The sequence below is a fragment of the Carcharodon carcharias genome, chromosome 3 (assembly GCF_017639515.1).
Source record: "Carcharodon carcharias isolate sCarCar2 chromosome 3, sCarCar2.pri, whole genome shotgun sequence".
In the NCBI taxonomy this organism is placed as follows: domain Eukaryota; kingdom Metazoa; phylum Chordata; class Chondrichthyes; order Lamniformes; family Lamnidae; genus Carcharodon; species Carcharodon carcharias.
The window spans coordinates 56,994,623-57,009,124 of NC_054469.1; the positions used below are offsets into that span (position 1 = coordinate 56,994,623).

The following is a 14,502-nucleotide window of genomic DNA, read 5'->3' on the forward strand; positions in this document are numbered from 1 at the left end:
ATGTGGCATGTAAATTGCCGCAGAAAAAAATAAACTGACAGTTGCATCATGGCGTTATTAATATAGACAATAAAGCTAATCATTGCCGGAAATGATTAAAGGTTTTCGGTGAAATGTGAATCACAAAAGCAGTGGACTTTCACCCCTGGTCCTGACCAATCCAATAAGACATTGAATATCGATAATGGATGGCTGCTAACCAAGTCCATTAGGTTTTATACCTTGTTTCTGCAGCAAAAGTCGATAAATCACTGCAGCAAAAGCACAGAGATTTAAGCATTTGCTCACAGGGCCTATGGAAGGGCTGAGAGAGTTGCAAAAACTGTAAAAAGAGTCCGAAACAAGAGGATCATTTCCTTGAATTACTGCATTACAGAGCAAGTTCAGTCATGGCTACAGGTAATAGCCAAGCACAGTTATTGAGAAAGACACATTAAAACCAAATGAAAGGGGAGCCCACAGTTCAAATGGAGTGGTTCCATTTCCTGTTCTGATCCTGGCAATTTCTGATTTTAATGCTGTTAGCTTTGGTGGCGACTGAGGTTCTGGCCACAGCCGGACATATATGTTCATCAGGGTTCTGTAATTCCAACAGGATCTGATAGCACTTTAACTGGGTCTGAGTGAGGAAACCGCCATAGCTTTCTCACTAGGCAGAAATGTATCTGCTGCTGGTTTCTAAACAGGACAAGCCCTCTGAGGTAACGATAAAATACTCCTCTGTGGGGATAGTTGGAGCAGGCATGATCTTCCGCACCCCCACCCTCCACTGACACCCCCACTCCACATGGAAAGCCTGGGCCTCCTGTGCCCCTGGCTCCTCCCACACACCCATGAGACCTTGCCAAACACTCCTCATGCCTACCTGCTAACGCACCTTCCTGCAGTGATGATGGGAAGTTTCCAATTCTCCGCCCCCCCGCCCCACTTTCTAGCCCACCCATTGACCAGCTGCTGCTTTCTGCCCATGCCAGAGAGGCAGCTGACTCCAGCATGTAGACAATGCAGTGAGTAAATAATTTCTGACAGAAGGTGTAATTTCACACTAGGCTCATCCCAACTGTTCCCATTCAAGGAATAATACCATAATTCCAATATGTCTATTTTTCTAATCATTAGCATACATCTTATGGGCTAGGAATTGGCCTGCACTGTTTGTTGGGTGGAGGGGTTAAGGCTTGCAACTTGCCCATGCCTGTTGCCATGGAGGTGGGCAGCATGTAAACTTGGTGTTTCCTCCTCATTTAAATGATTGTAGCATTGGCCCTAATAGGGCATCACCACTGGCTGCCTAAGCACTCAGTGGAGGGCCAAGCAGTGTGTGCTAACACTGTGTCATGCAACCACCCTTCTATTCTTAATAGAAACCTGTTCCTCTTGAAGTGAAGTTACACTGAATCACAGGAAGCTGCTGCTGAATATCAATGCTGCATTTTCAAATCAAGGAAAATGAACACCAGGGAAGAGAGAGCACTCCCAGGTTCATGGATGTGGCTCTGAAGTCATTAATGGTGGAGGTGAACAGGGCAACAGAGACCATGAGGCAGACTTTCAAAGTGGGGTGGAAACCTATCACCCAGATGAACTCTGGGTCATGCTTGTCGTGCTATTTTTAAATTCAAATGGCCAATTTGGCCAGGAGGCATGCTCGGTGCCCAATTAGTGGTACCGATTGGATGCTGCCTGCCAGTCCCAGCAGCAAAGGCAAGCAGCAGCCATGTTAGGGGCTGTTGTTGTCTTGTTAGATAGAGTAAGCAGCTCCTCAGATGGCCAGAAGGTTAAAGATGGTAGAAAGCATCCATGGCTGCCAAGTTAAGGTGCAGTACTTGATCCCATATTAGATGGCCTACTAAAATGTAATTTTAAACCAAAGAAATCAAACTGAGGCCTAGATTTTTGTGGAGTTATGAAGGCTACACTGTCTATCTGAAGTGCCATTGGGGACCCAGATCCAGATGTCCCATCCCCATTACTGACAGTTTCTATTTTCACCAGCAGGGAAACAGTGGAATTTGCTACTGTAAACTGTGCTGGGAGCGGATCATAGTAAGGTTATGCCTAAATTTAGAGGTGATAATATTCTATTGCTGATTGGATTTAATAAAATATCGTTTTCATTGCTGAATTCAAACAGACCCCATTTTCACTAGAGCAAGGGCTTTTTACCGCAATATGAGAGTTACGATTTTTTAGAGTGGACATAAACGTTCGTAAAGGGTGGATAAGATCTGTGGAAAATCAAATCTCCTGTTAAAGTTAAATCTCCTGCCTTTCAAATTTTGGGGAAAAGCCTGCCTGTGTCTGTGAGTTCAAAAAAACTCGGCTTGCATTTCAATGTTTGTTGACTTGACCATATGTGCTATCATTATAACATTATTACTGTTTGACTGCTCCCATAACATTTTTCTTATTCATTCACAGGATGTAAGCATCACTGGTTAGGCTGGCATTTGTTGTCCCTAATTGCCTATGAGAAGGTGGTGGTGAGTCATGCACTTGAACCACTGCAGTCTATGTGGTGTGGGTATGCACACAGAGCTGTTAGGAAAGCAGTCCCAGGATTTTGACTCAGTGACAGTGAAGGAACAGTGATATAGTTCCAAGTCAGGATGGTTGCAGTTTGGAGGAAAATTTGCAGGTGGTGGTGTTCCCATGCATCTGCTGCCCTTGTCCTAGGTGGTAGAGGCCGGGGGTTTAGAAGGTGCTGTTAAGGTGCCTTGGTAAATTTCTTAGTGCATCTTGTAGATTGTACATACTGTTGCCACCGTGCATCAGTGGTGGAGGGAGTGAATATTGAAGGTGATGGATAGGGCACCAATCAACAGGGCTGAATGGTGTCGAGCTTCTTGAGTGTTGTTGGAACTGCACTCATCCAGATGTATTCCATCACACTCCTAACTTGTGCCTAGTGGATAGTGGACAGGCTTTGGGGAGGGAGGAGGTGAGTTACTCATTACAGAATTCCTAGCCTCTGACCTGCTCTTGTATCCACGGTATGCATATGGCCATTCCGCTTCAGTTTCTGGTCAATAGTAACCCCCAGATTCAGTGATGGTAATACCATTGAATGCCAAGGGAAGATGGTTGGATTCTCCTGGAGAAACCTGTCTTTATCACAATGGGGGAGTGCTGGGGCATGGGGGCTGTGTACTGTATGTTCACAACTTTATTGACAGCTCCAAGAGGTTTTCAAAGGGTTAGCTGTCTTTGTTGTGGGGTTATGAATCCAAATGTTCATTTTTATTAGGGATTAAGTAGATTGAGATGGGCTTTTATGAATAAGAATATACATATACATAGTGTATATATCCAAAATAGATAGAACTTATTTCATCTTAGCATGGCTCCTGAGGTCTATCCATGGTGGATACTAGGTAAGTTGACATGGGGGGTGCATAGGTGAAGACTGGTGGGGGCATGGGTTGATATGAGTTGGCACTGAGTTGGCACAAGGGCTGTAAGGAGCCATGAGATGAATGGGAGGTCATGAGTTGGCATCAAGTTAGCATAGGAGCTAAAAAGGGCCATATGGATGAGTGAGTTCATGGGTTGGTATGAAGAGTACGAGGGGTCCATTGGAGATGTGTGGGTTGCCATGAGCTGGCATGGATGGGACATGGGGAGTGGGTTGGGAGGTGAGAGGGTGTGAGAGGCACACAGCTGGGACGGTCTTCCAGAGAACTAAGGGAGACCTTACAACCAGCCCACCTCAGCACTTGATCTGCGTCAGGGGGTGGCGTGCCCAAGTCTATCCCATACTTCCCCCTCCCCCACCCAACCCCCAATGGAATGAAGACCCTGCCATTTGGGGCACTATTTCCTCAGCTGGGTGCAGTGAGCCGGAAAGTTCCCCAACTCTGCTCACCTGCCTCGGGAGTGAAAATCCAGGCCTTACTTTGGCCTCATGGGGGACCCGACAGCTGTGCATTAATGTGCATCAGATTTTTCAGGTTTGCTGGAAAAAAACATTGAAATTCCAATTGCGAGCCCACAGACCCATGAACAAGCGTTTTAAAGAGATTAACTGGCAGCAAGTGGGTTTCCCATTACACCCGCTTCTCTGAAAGCCCTTTGAAAATTGGGAAGTGTCCAGGAGGCATTAGAATCCCAAGACCATGATTTTTAAATCCCTCCCACATCGGGTCCCAATCCTGCCAGCGTTTGAAAATCCAGCCCCATGTTTCCGCAGGGAGCCAGGCAATCTCAAGGTGAATTCTCAGATGGGAATGGGTGCAGGTGGCCAGGGATATCAGTGCAAGTAATCTGATCCTAATACCTATCAGCAGCGCCACAAGTAGTGCTATGGCCTCACATGGTTGGTCAAGATCAGTGAATGTAGCTTCACATGATATCTCCTAACTAGCAGACCACTAACATCTCACACTACACAATGCTCTACATCCCGATCACTCACCTAACACCAGTCTGTGACACTCAGGACTCTGGCCTAAAACCCAGATACTTCACCTCAGCCTCACATGCATTCCAATGATGCCAGCCTCACACACAGTTCCCCCTGTTTCCACACAGCTCCAACTATTTACTTGTGGCCGGGAGACACTCAAACATGGTGCAAAACAATCACTGCTAATTTTCCTTCTCTCTTGCAGGATCAGGTGGCACATAACAGGAGAGAGCAGATCAGAACCAACAAGGACACCTGCAACTCTTCAGCCCCACAGAGGAGATGATTCCCTGCATCGTGAAACTGACTGCAACAGGGCCTGTGGTGTCTGATGTCACTGAGAACATTGGGGATGAAGGGATGTTCCTGCCTTATTTGCTATTCCCGAAAGCCAGGTGGTGAATATAGAACTGGAGCCAATCTTTTGTAAGTATTTATTTACAGAAATACACATTATAAACAGGCACTTCCTCATTCAACAAACACGTTTTCATCTGTTCCTGTTCATAGGGGCTCAAGTGAATCCTCAGTTAATTCCCACCACCTGCATTACAACTAGATAAAAATGAATATACAATTAACTCCTTATGCTCCTTTTCAATTCCTGCTGAGCCTCAGCCATCCTCCAATTTGACATGATGAGAAAACTGCAGATAGTGTTACCATGGACCTCTTGCTTTCTACCCCAACACTCTCCCCTCACCCCAGCATTCCCCATTCTGATTTCCTGCTCTCACATGCCCAGGAACTGCTGCCTGGGCAGTCAAAGGTAACCTAAATAAAAAGTGAGTGCAATATTACAGATTTAATAAGGAGGCCCCTCCACTTGATCCCACACTCAAGAGTCACCAGCTCGGATATCAGCGCAGGCTAGCATTGACATGGGATCAGCACGTGAAGTGTCACCAGGCACAACTGGACTGCACCCAAGCTAGGGGAAAGAGTAACTCATGCGCTTACCCCAGGTTGAGGTTGCAGACTACAGAGGACTCTGACGAGAACTTCAGTGGAGAAGCCTACAGGAGAATGCTGATGAGGATTCACAGCAAGATGCTGGGTACAATGTCTGGTCTACCCAACCAGTTTCCTATCACTGTCAAGAAGCATGGAGGAGTCCAACGTCAACTTGACAGAGGGCATCACATGGAGCTTGTTCATGGTGCAGCTTCCCCCTGTCACATTGTAGACCCAGGGGCACTGCCACTTCTGCCATCATACCTGTTGCAGCCTTTATGTGGACAGGTCACCAAATCCTTTGCCCTCCTTGTGAGGATATGGCAACAGTCCCTGTCAAATCCAGCTACTCAACACAACACCTCCAGAAACACTCCACAGATACTTTGTAAAAGCTATTCTAAATTACCTTAAATGTAATTGGAGTGCCCAGCCATAATGCTTGTGCTGGGTCTCTAATTCAGCAGAATACATGCTTTTTGGTAAGTGCTAAGCTAAAATATTGAACGGAGCTTTGCAGTCCAAGGTCACAAACAGCATGTCAAATCAGCCAATAGGGCAGAGCGACGTCATGACAGCACCAGTTGGGAGGCTTCGGGCGCAGGTAGGGATACCGATGCGAGCATCCTTCCCAGCAGGAGGCTGAACCAAAAGCAGCTGGAGGAGCAGAGTGCCCTACCTGGAGGGCCTCCAGCTTTGGTAGTGCCATTAGTTGGTGCTACAGATTCAAATTTCACAACCTCTTTGGGAAGAATTTTCCCGTCGACGAGTGGGGTTGGGTCCCGCTCACCAGCACGTAAAATGATGCGTGGTAATGTCGGGCAGACGTCCCGATGTTACTGTGTGTCTTTTAGATTGCCAGTTCGGCGGACGCGCAGCCACATCAGCTGCATGCCCGCTGAACTGTCAAAGGTCTAATAAGGCCATTAAGAAAGTAATTAAAGTTGTTAAGAATGCTGCCTGTCCCACCTTAAGGTTGGCGGCAGGCGAAGAGCCCAGGTGGCCTTCGTATTTTTCGTGAAACCTCATCCACGGGCGGGATGAGGTTTCATGAAGAGTTCATTAGTGAAATAAGTTTTTGAAAAAATTAATGGACATGTCCCAGCTCATGTGACAGTTTCACATGAGGGGACATGTCCTTAAAATTTTTTTTACCTTTATTACATTTTTCACAACTTTAACTAATCTCCCTGAGACATCTCCGTGCCTCAGGGACATCTCTGCACTCCTTCGCATGCACGTGTGAAAGAGTGCCAGCCCCGACTCAGGGAATCCCCCCCCCGCCCACACAGGGAGCACTCAGTGCTTCCGGGTGTGCGTCACGCTGGGTGGGCCTTAATTGTCCTGTCCATGTAAAATGGCGGTGCGCACCCGATTAGTGGCGCCGATCGGGTTCATGCTCATTCCTGCCTGCGCCTGCACAATCCCCCCAACAGGGGGAAAATTCAGCCCTATGTCTATTTTCCCCCTCTTTCCTCACTTCTTCTAATGCTTTACTTCTTCAATTTCTTGTATTTTCTGGTGATTGCTAAATGTCCTTAATAACACCCCAAAGAAATATATGGAGCCCTCAGAGCTTGGTATAAATAGATCAGAATCATAACTGAGAAAATTACAGATTACTAGCCTATTGGGGTATCCATCTACTGATGGCTCTTTATTGTGCAATTATCAAAATTCCAGACTGATCTGCGCTCCTTCACCAAGAATACATTTTGTATTTTACATTTTATATATCTTGACAAATATTTTCCTCCTTCATTCTGCTTATGAGCTAAATATAATTGTGAAGATCAAAAATAACCATGTACATGTTAATTATGAATGATTTTATCAAGAGAAGGGATCACTAAAGCCAAGAAGTGATAAAAAAAGAGAGGGGTGAGAAAATGTAATCAAGACTCCCACTCATTGCATGAGCTTCAGAACATCATGGGCATAAATCCCCCCTCATGCCATTCCACCAAAGATACCTCTAAATAATTGAATATATCTAAGATAAAAGGAAACTCTCTTTAAACCATCAGCCTGCTGGCGATCTACCAGGAGAACTGCCACATTCATACTGAAGAAATAAGTGAATGGAAAGATATGATATAGTGGTGTTAATTGATGTCATTGAAAATTAGGGTTTGGGGGTGATTCATAAGACTTCCTTCTCAGACTGCTACCAACAGCTCCCCATTGTGGACAGTAGAATTCTTATGATTTTATTAACTGATGTGTGCATGAAATGCCTAGAGGATGACAGAATCAATACGCTTGATCAAGGTATTAGTGCTAATGACAGCTATTGGGGGGAGGCTGTGGCATTGTGTTATCATCATTGGATTAGTATTCTAGAGACTCAGGGTAATGCTCTGGGGACCTGGGTTCAAATCCTGCTATGACAGATGGTACAATTTGAATTCCATAAAAATCTGGAATTAAAAGTTTGATGATAACGACCACAAAACCATTGCTGATCATCATAAAAACCTATCTGGTTCATTAATGCCCTTTAGGGAAGGAAATCCTGGTCTGGCTTATCTGTGACTTCAGATCCACAGCAATGAGGTTGACCCTTAAAATGCCCTCTGAACAAGGGAACAATTAGGAATGGGCAATAAATGCTGGCCTAGCCAGTGACACCCACATCCCATGAATAAATAAAAAAGGAGAATGGCTCCTGAGATTAGGCAACTAAAACAACAAAGGAGATCCAAGTGTTACAGTCAGAAAATACATCAATGAAGAAGACTGGGAGTATTGCCAACACTAAGGAAGAATGCAACATGGAATGCCAATATTGACTAGTTGAGCTAAAAGATTTGTTTCTGTGCTCTATTTCTATAAAATAAACAAGAAGACATAGGAACTTTTCAGACTGGGAACTGAACCTTAACATCAATAAATTAGAAACATGACCTACAAATTAGAAAACAAGAAACAAAATGGGGTGGAAGAGCAAAGGGGTCTAGGGATATGGGTGCTCAGATCATTAAAAGCAACACTGCAGCTCAGCAAAGCAATTATAAATGTTAACAAAGCAAGCCTGTGATTTATTTCCAGGGGTATGAAATTCAAAGGTAATGAAACGATATTAAACTTGTATAGGACTCTGGACAGGCCCCATTCAAAGTGCTGTGATTAGTCGTGGCCTCTATACCATAAAAAAGCTATAGAAACACCAGAGAAAGTGCCAAAAAGACTTACAAGGATGGTACTAGAATTGAAAGATTACAACTATCAGGAAAGATTGAACAGGTTGGGTCTTTTATCTTTAAGAAAGGGAAGACTTCGAGGAGATGTGATAGAGCCCTTTAAAATTCTTAATAGTTTGGACAGAGTAGATGTGAAAAGATCGTTTCCAGTTGCACAATAATCCAAAATGATGGGCCATAAATACTGCTGCAGGTGTCCACTGCCTGTATACAGAAGATGTGAACTCCCAGCAGCTGACTTGTCAGCTTGGTTAACAGTGGGTGCTGACATCACCGCATATGGAATTTCAGGGTCATTGATTTAAGGTGCCCCAAATACAAGCTGACATTTGGCAGCAAAAAAAAAACCCTCAAAGTAATTCCAAAATTACAGAAAGGAGATCTAATAAAATCAATGCTTTACAAAAGAGTAACTGTAAATATTGCAAAAAATAAATGTACAAAGCTCCTCTGAGCTCTATTGTCCATGGAGCTTTCAATGCTCCCATTCCAGATGGGTGCACAAAGGAAAATCACTTTTAGCAGTTTGCACACATGCAAATTCCACATGACATTCAATATTCCAAAGGGTTAACCTATGGCGTTTCATTCCAGAGTTGTGTGCCAGTGACAAAACACTGGCTTTGGATTCTTTTGTTTGTAATTCACTGTTATTGAGATTAATTTACTTTACACATTTTCTGTTTGTGTATTTGATTGCACTTTAGCAAACTGAAGCTAATTCCCACATTGTGCTCGATAATCAATTAAATACTTTTGCATGAAATCTGAGGCTTCAGTAAGGCTAACACACTAACTAGAAACTAAGTAGCTCACATAATTCAGCATTGTAGCTAGTGAAAAGAAAGACCTGGACTTATAAAGCATCTTTTATGACCTGAGGATAGCCCAAAACACTTCATAGCCAATTGAAATATAGTCAATGCTGTAATGCAGGAAACGTGGCAGCTAATTTGCATACAGCAAACTCCATAAACAACAGTATGATAATGACAGATAATCTGTGTTTGTGATGTTAATTCAGAGTTAAATATTGGGTAGGACCTCCAAGAAACCTCCTCTGCTCTTCTTCAAAATAGTGCCGTAGAATCTTTTAAATCCCCTGAGAGGCAGACAGGATCAAGATTTAACATCTGAAACAAAAGATGGCACCTCCAACAGTGCACCACTCTCTCAGCACTGCACCGGATTGTCAGTCTTGATTTTTTGTGCTCAAGACCTGGACTGGGTACATCATGTACAACCTTCTAACTCAGGGATGGGAGAGCTAAAACTGAACCATGGCAGACATGCAAAAAGATGATCTTACTATAGCAGAACATGGTTGCCTGGTGTCGAAGCTGTTGCCACTGCTGGTTGTGGAACTGTGCTCAGTGCTGGTGCTGTTGTCGCTGCCAGCTGCTGGAGTTGTTGCTGGTGTTGGTGGGAGTGCCAGTGCTGGTGCCAGAGCTATTATGGATGCCAGTGCTAGCAGTGGAGCTGTTGCCAGTGCAGGTGTTGAGCTGCTAACAGTGCCAGTGCTGGAAGCGCAACTCTGATAATCAGCTTTAAACCCATGAGCTGCCAAGACTCAGCCTCATTTCAAGGAGCGAAAATGGCTTGAAACAAGTGTCAGTTTGTCTTTCTATCAATGCAAGTCTAAACTGATTTAACCAATCTTGGTACAGTTGTATTTTTTTAAATTCACTCCAGTTATACAGAACAAATAAAACATCTTTCTTATTAATTAATGCATTGGGTAACAAATCAATTTACTTCTGCTGCAAGCATTAGAATAAAATTCATAAGTAAGATATTGCGAAAAAAGCAATATTTTTAATTACGAGAATTGTTTAATAATTTAAAAGCAACTGACTATGTGAAACATTGTTTAACCTACTGCGCTGGAACATGGGATTAGAGATTATAGCTCGTTTTCAGCCAGAACCTACATGATGGGCTGAATGGCCTCCTTCTGAGCTATAAATTTCTCTAACTTTCTCTTAGATTTTTTTGAAGTGGAAAAGGGCAATTTTTAAAAATACTGAGGGCAGAATTGTCCAGTCCTGTTGGCGGCAGGTGCCATGGTGGGCATGAGTGGACAATATGGCGAGAAAGCCAAAAATCAGTTTTGTACTGTCATGAAGCCAGTTTGCGATCATTCGCTCCAACCGTTAATGGCGGGCCGTGCTTTATCGGGAACCTAATTTCAACACCTTAGTGTGTCATTATAAACCCAGTTCACTGGAACCATCCCCCCAATCGTTACTCTTTCTGCACTGGATGGCCAACCTCTTCTGTGCAGCGTTGGCACTGATCTCTACTGCCACAGCCTCCCAAGCCAGTGGTGATATTGCTGGACGTCCTGAGGCCAGAACAGGGCTGGAGGACATCACGGCGGGCCTGCACAAGGCATTTTAGTAACAGGTCACCGAACTTTTCTTGTCTTTCACTGGAGCAGTCCTGGGCTGCAAGCATTGAGAACTGTGTGTGCGGCTGCAGTTTAAATGTGGCACCCGGAGTGAGGAAACGGAGAGTTAACGGAATGATGGGTGACTCAGATGCCGCCCGCCAGTAAGACGGCGTGTTGCCCTGTGGCTGCATCATTAATGAGGTGGGAAGCAGATGATACATGAAAACCCACCATTGCGGCTGGCGGGTAAAACTTAGGGATATCGGGGACAATTCCACCCTGAGATATGCATAAGAATGCTGTTATGTCCAGACATGTCTGTACAGTTGCTCATAAGTGTGCAGACTTTCCATTTAAATAAAGAATTGTTCGCTTCTGAAGCCTTCACAGAGATGGTTCTAATCTAGTAAATTGGAATAAACTGTTGTGGTATATGTACAGAAAGAGTAGGATGGTTTTAGCTAACCATTCTTCTGGTGGCAATGTAATTTGATCCAGTGGCACTAGTTTGTGCTGCTCATGGTGCAGCAAGCAATGTTAAATCCATGGCACTGGCCATAATTTTTCAGTCTTTCCTAGACTCAGGGGAGGTGCCAGAGGACTGAAGAATTGCAAACATTACTGCCTTGCTCAAAAAAGGTTGTATGGATAAGCCCAGCAATTACAGACCAGTCAGTTTAACTTCAGTGATGGGCAAGAATCTAGAAACAATTATTCGGGATAGAATTAGTAGTCACATGGAAAAATATGAGTAGATAAGGAAGAGCCATCATGGATTTCTAAAGGGGAAATCACGTTTAACTAACTTGCTGAAGTTTCCTCAAGAGGTCGATGAGGGTAATGCTGTTGATGTGGTGTACATGGACTTTCAAAAGGCATTTAATATAATGCCACACAACAGGCTTGTGAGAAAAGTTATTGTTCATGGAATAAAAGGGACAGTAGCAACATAGATACAAAATTGGCTGAAAAATAGGAAGCAGAGAGTAATGATCAATGGATATTTATCAGGCTGGAAGAAGTTTTCTAGTGGAGTTCCTCAGGGATTGGGACCCTTGCTTTTCCTGATATATATTAATGATCTAGATCTTGGTGTGTAGGGAACAATTTCAAAGTTTGGGAGTGTTGCAAACCGCAAGGAATACAGTGGAGAATTTCAAAAGGACGTAGATGAGTTAGTGGAGTGAACAGATACGTGGCAGATGAAGTTCAATGCGGAGAAATATGAGGTGATGCATTTTGGTAGGAAGAACATGGACAGACAATATAAAATAAGGGGTGAAATTTTGAAGGGGGAGCAGGAGCAAAAAGACCTGGATGTGTATGTGCATAGTTCATTAAAGGTGGCAGGACAGGTGGAGTGAGCAGTTAATAAATCATATAGTATCCTGGACTTTATTAATAGGGGCATAGAGTACAAGAGCAGGGAGGTTATGCTGAATTTATATAACACACTCATTAGACCTCAGCTGGACCATTGTGTACAGTTCTGGCACCACATGATAGAAAGGATGGGGACACATTAGAGAGAGTGCTGAAGAGGTTTACAAGAATGGTTCCAGGGATGAGAAAATTCAGTTACAAAGATAGATTGGAGAGGTTGGGATTGTTCTGCTTGGAGAGAAGAAGGCTAAGAGGAGATGTGATAGAGATGTTCAAAATCATGAGGGGGCTGGACAGAGTAGATAGGGGGAAGCTGTTCCTGCTCATAAAAGGATCAAGAATGAGAGGGCATAGATTTAAAGTGATTTGCAAAGGAAGCCTTACACAATGCTGAAAAGGTTGCTATTTAACATAATGGGGATGAGCAGTACATTCAATAATTTCCCATTTGCCGCTCACAAATACAGAAATAGTGGACGGGATTTAATTCTCCCTAGGAGTGAGCTGGGATCTGGTGGGGAGAGGGCTGTATAATCAAGTCAGAAGACTTGGGTGCAAAGCCAGTTGCCTTCCCAATTGGGTCGGGGTGTGGAAGGTCAAGGTTGGCCTTGCCTTCCATTGGACAAATTGATGCCCTTAAGTGAACAGTCAATGGCCTCTTAAGGGCCTCATCCAGCTACCACTGGTATTCTATCAGTGTGCCCTTTGCCCTCCACAATGACCCCAAACTTTCGCCAGGACCTGCCTAGACTGGGCCCAGTGGGCCTGCCCCACTGACCTCTCTTCTGGGTCTTCCACCAATGTTGTTGTTCCAGTGCCTCCTGCAGTCCCAGTTCTGGCCTCTGATCAAGCTGCTGGGACCGAAGAGCTGCTGGCTCTCTGATTGGCCGGCAGCAGATAACTGATTGTTATTTCATCCCATTAGGGCTCCCGGAAATGCCTACCATGGGGTTGCTACTAGCTTTCCTGCCAGTGGAAAGGGACAACATGATGACCATTAAATTCAGCTCAGGGAGTGCCAATGTCAGCAGACTGGCAGAATGGAAATCTTCTATATCTTTACAGGTCACAGCCCAGATCATGGTGATAAAAAATGATTGGTTTTGGACTGAGTAAACACAAAACATGAATTAACTCAACATTTTTCAGAGGACTATAATGTTCCATCATTGACATATATAGACTTTGAAAGACATTTTCGGGACTGGGTGAAAAAAGTCACTGAATGTGTGATATGCTGTACTAATAAGACACCTGTTTAAAATTCTGGTTTCAGCCTCCTAAATATAGCTAAGATAGCTAGGGAACAGAGTTTGGAGCAAGGACCAAAGACAATGTCTTCGGTCTTCCCAATATTTAAGTGGAAGAAATTTCTGCTCATCCAATACTGGATGTCAGATAAGCTGTCTGGTAGTTTAGCAACAGTGGAGGAGTCAAGAGAGGTGGTGGTGAGTTGGAGCTGGGTGTCATCAGTGTACATGTGAAACTAATGCTGCGCTTTTGGCTGATGTCACTAAGGGGCAGCAGGTGGATGAGGAACAGGATGGGGGCCAAGGAGAGATCCTTGAGGGACATCAGAGGTAACAGTGCAGGAGAGGGAAGTGTAGCCATTGCATGTGATAATCTGGCTGTGATTAGGCAGATATGGGCATCGCTGGCAAAGCCAGAATTTATTGTCTATCCCTAAATGTCCTTAAGTAGGTTGTGGTGAGCTGCTACAACAGAGTGGCTTTCGAGGGCCAATTTGGAGGACAGTTAACCTCATTGTTGTGGGTCTGGAGTCACATGTAAGCCTAACCACGTAAGGATGGCAGATTTCCTCTCCTGAATGACATTAGTGAACAAGATGGGTTTTTGTGAGAATTATGGGGAGACAGTAGTGTAGTGCTAATGTCACTGGACTAGTCATTCAGGCTAATATGCTTGGGACACAGGTTTGAATCACGCCACAGCAGCTGGTGGAATTTGAATTCAATTAATTAATAAAATTCAATTATTTTTTTTAAAAATCTGGAATTAAAAACTAGTGTCAGCAATGGTGTTATGAAGCTATCATCTGATTGTTGTAAAAACCCATCAGATTCACTAATGCCCTCTAGGGAACAAAATCTGTTATCTTTACCTGGTCTGGCCTACAAGTAACTCTAGATGCACGGCAATGTGGT

The 14,502-nt window shown here is 44.1% G+C and overlaps 1 protein-coding gene across 1 annotated transcript in view; it reads right to left on the minus strand.

Annotated features, from left to right (window-relative positions):
* The window catches only part of gpr158a (G protein-coupled receptor 158a), a 641,632-nt gene that overhangs the window by 287,089 nt on the left and 340,041 nt on the right, over positions 1-14,502 (minus strand). The window lies entirely within an intron of this gene.